Genomic DNA, 5,315 nt, shown 5'->3' with positions numbered 1-5,315 from the left:
GGCAATCACTTCTCCTAGCGCGTCAAAGTTGGGTCCCGACGAAGATAGTGCAAAATCGCCATAACAGAGTTTCGAACCGAAATGAGTCCGAATCGCATCTGAACACAACATGAAAGATCCGGGTTGCTTGCCACAAATTTGTCCATGCATGATTCGAATTTCATGCCTCTTCGGCACCGTTTGGGCCACTGTTGGAAATTTCCGCCATTTACCATGCTAGTGCATCTTTTTCGAGAACCCCGATTCGAACAGTTAGAAGTTGAGGATCCGGGACCCCATCAAAGAAATGACCACAAGGACTTGTGTTAGGGGAGTTGCTCTATGTCCACATCACTCCGTCCACGGCGGATTTGGACATCGCAATCACTTCTCCCAGCGCGTCAAAGTTGGGTCTCGACGAAGATAGTGCAAAATTGCCATGACAGAGTTTCGGATCCGAAATGAGTCCGAATCGCATCTGAACACAACAAGAAAGATCCGGGTTGCTTGCCACACATTTTTCCATCCATGATTCGATTTTCATGCCTCTTCAGCGCCGTTTGGGCCCCTGTTGGGAAATTTTCACCATTTGGCACGCTCGTGCATCTTTTTCGAGAACCCGGATTCGAACAGTTAGAAGTTGAGGATCCGGGACCCCATCAGAGAACGGACCACAGGGACTTGTGCTAGGGAAGTTGATCTATGTCCACATCACTCCGTGCACGGATTTGGGCATCGCAATTAGTTCTCCCAGCGCGTCAAAGTTGGGTCCCGAGATGAAGATAGTGCAAAATCGCCATATTAGAGTTTTCGATCCGAAATGAGTCCGAATCGCATCTGAACACAACAAGAATGATCCGGGTTGGTTGATTGCCACACATTTGTCCATTCATGATTCGATTTTCATGCCTCTTTAGTGCCGTTTGGGCCATGGTTGGAAATTTTTGCCATTTGGCACGCTCGTGCATCTTTTTCGAGAACCCAGATTTGGACAGTTAGAAGTTGAGGATCCGGGACCTCATCAGAGAACGAACCACACGAACTTGTGCTAGGGAAGTTGCTCTATGTCCACACCACTCCGTGCATGGATTTAGGAATCGCAATCACTTCTCCCAACGCGTCAAAGTTGGGTCCCAGCGCCATTCAACACACTTGTTTATCTCCTTGGTTCTCGTCATGGTCTCTTCTTGGAGTAATTGGTTTTGTTGATTTGCATGGTACACAGCTAGATCAATTCATTTTAGCTCTACCACATGGTAGAGCTAGACCTCAAATGCAATTCTAGCTCCACCACATGGTAGAGCTAGACCTCAAAGCAGTCTAGCTCTACGATGTGGTCTAGGTTGGATACAGCTCTACCACGTGGTAGAGCTAGATCAAATGCAATTCTAGCTCTACCACGTGGTAGAGCTAGATCAAATGCAATTGTAGCTTCTTGGTTCTTGTCATGTGAAGTAGATCTCATCTTGGATGGAGTAATTGATTTTGTTGATCTGCATGGTACACAGCTAGATCGATGCATTCTAGCTCCACCACATGGTAGAGCTAGATCTGATGCAATTGTAGCTCCTTAGTTCTCGTCATGTGAAGAAGGTCTCTTCTTAGAGTAATTGGTTTTGTTGATCTGCATGGTACACAGCTAGATCCGCGTTTCTTGCCACACATTTTTCCATGCATGATTCCATTTTCATGCCTCTTTGGTGCCGTTTGGGCCACGGTTGGAAATTTCTACCATTTGGCATGCTCGTGCATCTTTTTCGAGAACTCGGATTCGGACAGTAAGACGTTGAGGATCCGGGACCGCATCAGAGAACGGACCACACGGACTTGTGCTAGGGAAGTTGCTCTATGTCCACATCACTCCGTGCACGCATTTCGAGATCGCAATCACTTCTCCCAGTGCGTCAAAGTTGGGTCCCGGCGAAGATCGTGTAAAATCACCATAACAGAGTTTCGGATCCGAAATGAGTCCGAATCGCATCTGAACACAACAAGAAAGATCCGGGTTGCTTGCCACACATTTTTCCATGCATAATTTGAATTTCATGCCTCTTCGGTGCCGTTTGAGCCACTGTTGAAAATTTTCACCATTTACCATGCTCCTGCATCTTTTTCGAGAAACCAGGATTTGGACAGTTAGAAGTTGAGGATCCGGCACCCCATCAGAGAACGGACCACATGGACTTGTGCTAGGGAAGTTGCTCTATGTCCACATCACTCCGTCCACGGATTTGGGCATCGCAATCACTTCTCCTAGCGCGTCAAAGTTGGGTCTCGACGAAGATAGTGCAAAATCGCCATGACACAGTTTCGGATCCGAAATGAGTCCGAATCGATCTGAACACAACAAGAAAGATCCGGGTTGCTTGCCACACATTTTTCCATGCATGATTCTATTTTCATGCCTCTTCAGCACCGTTTGGGCCCCTGTTGGGAAATTTTCGCCATTTGGCATGCTCGTGCATCTTTTTCGAGAACCCGGATTCGGACAGTTAGAAGTTGAGGATCCGGGACCCCATCAGAGAACGGACCACAAAGACTTGTGCTAGGGAAGTTGATCTATGTCCACATCACTCCGTGGACGGATTTGGGCATCGCAATTAGTTCTCCCAGCGCGTCAAAGTTGGGTCCCGAGATGAAGATAGTGCAAAATCGCCATATTAGAGTTTTCGATCCGAAATGAGTCCGAATCGCATCTGAACACAACAAGAATGATCCGGGTTGGTTGATTGCCACACATTTGTCCATTCATGATTCAATTTTCATGCCTCTTTAGTGCCGTTTGGGCCATGGTTGGAAATTTTTGCCATTTGGCATGCTCGTGCATCTTTTTCGAGAACCCAGATTTGGACAGTTAGAAGTTGAGGATCCGGGACCTCATCAGAGAACGAACCACACGAACTTGTGCTAGGGAAGTTGCTCTATGTCCACACCACTTTGTGCACGGATTTAGGAATCGCAATCACTTCTCCCAACGCGTCAAAGTTGGGTCCCAGCGCCATTCAACACACTTGTTTATCTCCTTGGTTCTCGTCATGGTCTCTTCTTGGAGTAATTGGTTTTGTTGATTTGCATGGTACACAGCTAGATCAATTCATTTTAGCTCTACCACATGGTAGAGCTAGACCTCAAATGCAATTCTAGCTCCACCACATGGTAGAGCTAGACCTCAAAGCAGTCTAGCTCTACGATGTGGTCTAGGTTGGATACAGCTCTACCACGTGGTAGAGCTAGATCAAATGCAATTCTAGCTTCTTGGTTCTTGTCATGTGAATTAGATCTCATCTTGGATGGAGTAATTGATTTTGTTGATCTGCATGGTACACAGCTACATCGATGCATTCTAGCTCCACCACATGGTAGAGCTAGATCTGATGCAATTGTAGCTCCTTAGTTCTCGTCATGTGAAGAAGGTCTCTTCTTAGAGTAATTGGTTTTGTTGATCTGCATGGTACACAGCTAGATCTGAGTTTCTTGCCACACATTTTTCCATGCATGATTCCATTTTCATGCCTCTTTGGTGCCGTTTGGGCCACGGTTGGAAATTTCTACCATTTGGCATGCTCGTGCATCTTTTTCGAGAACACGGATTCGGACAGTTAGAAGTTCAGGATCCGGGACCGCATCAGAGAACGGACCACACAGACTTGTGCTAGGGAAGTTGCTCTATGTCCACATCACTCCGTGCACGCATTTTGAGATTGCAATCACTTCTCCCAGTGCGTCAAAGTTGGGTCCCGACGAAGATCGTGTAAAATCACCATAACAGAGTTTCGGATCCGAAATGAGTCCGAATCGCATCTGAACACAACAAGAAAGATCCGGGTTGCTTGCCGCACATTTGTCCATGCATGATTTGAATTTCATGCCTCTTCGGTGCCGTTTGAGCCACTGTTGGAAATTTTCACCATTTACCATGCTCCTGCATCTTTTACGAGAAACCAGGATTTGGACAGTTAGAAGTTGAGGATTTGGACAGTTAGAAGTTGAGGCTCCGGGACCCCATCAGAGAACGAACCACACGGACTTGTGCTAGGGAAGTTGCTCTATGTCCACATCACTCCGTCCACGGATTTGGGCATCGCAATCACTTCTCCCAGCGCGTCAAAGTTGGGTCTCGACGAAGATAGTGCAAAATTGCCATGACAGAGTTTCGGATCCGAAATGAGTCCTAATCGCATCTGAACACAACAAGAAAGATCCGGGTTGCTTGCCACTTATTTTTCCATGCATGATTCGAATTTCATGCCTCTTTGGCGCTGTTTGGGCCACGGTTGGAAATTTTCGCCATTTGGCACGCTCGTGCATCTTTTTGGAGAACCCGGATTCGGACAGTTAGAAGTTGAGGATTTGGGACCCCATGAGAGAACGGACCACACGGACTTGTGCTAGGGAAGTTGCTCTATGTACACATCACTCCGTGCATGGATTTGGGCATCGCAATCAGTTCTCCCAGTGCGTCAAAGTTGGGTCTCGTCAAAGATAGTGCAAAATCGCTAGAACAGAGTTTCGGATCCGAAATGAGTCCGAATCGCATCTGAACACAACAAGAAAGATCCGGGTTGCTTGCCACACATTTGTCCATGCATGATTCGAATTTCATGCCTCTTCGGCACCGTTGGGCCACGGTTGGAAATTTTCACCATTTGGCACGCTCGTGCATCTATTTTGAGAACCCGGATTCGAACAGTTAGAAGTTGAGGATCACGAACTTGTGCTAGGGAAGTTGCTTTATGTCCAAAGTAATTGGTGGCCACTCTTGCTTAAAACAAGAGTAGAACCCTCAATCTCTCAAGACAAAGGAAAGCTTACAACTCCATGTAAGTTAAATTTTTCTTTTTTTTAAATTTTAAATCTATGGTTTTCTTGATTTTCTTGTTTTATAGTTGATTAAAGTAAATTCTAATGCTATGCCTTGATGAATAGGCCACCTCCTTCTCTTCTTTAAATTCCAGCCTTTCTTTATCCTAGAATGATTAACAAAAAAATTAATTAAACTTTTCTTTTTGTTTATTCTCTTGGAAATTAAAAATTGTGTAGATTAGAGTACTATACATCTAATTGGGGTTAATTTAAGTTAGAATTAGAATGATAAAAATGAGAAAAATTGTGTAGGTTAGAGTACTATACATCTAATTGGGGTTAATTTAAGTTAAAATTAGAATGATAAAAATGAGAAATGGTCAGCCATACAAAGGAGGTTATGGCCAAATTTTTCATATTTTTGTGGAAAAGAAAGTTTGTTTTTATGTTATTCCAAAAGAGTAATTCCCCCTAGTTGTGCATTCTATAGAAAAATTTTAATTTACTCCATGTATATATTCACCTATGAATAT

This window comes from Cibotium barometz, chromosome 58, assembly GCF_041138505.1.
Source record: "Cibotium barometz isolate CiBa-2024 chromosome 58, ASM4113850v1, whole genome shotgun sequence".
In the NCBI taxonomy this organism is placed as follows: domain Eukaryota; kingdom Viridiplantae; phylum Streptophyta; class Polypodiopsida; order Cyatheales; family Cibotiaceae; genus Cibotium; species Cibotium barometz.
Note: the sequence above shows the minus strand (reverse complement) of the source record.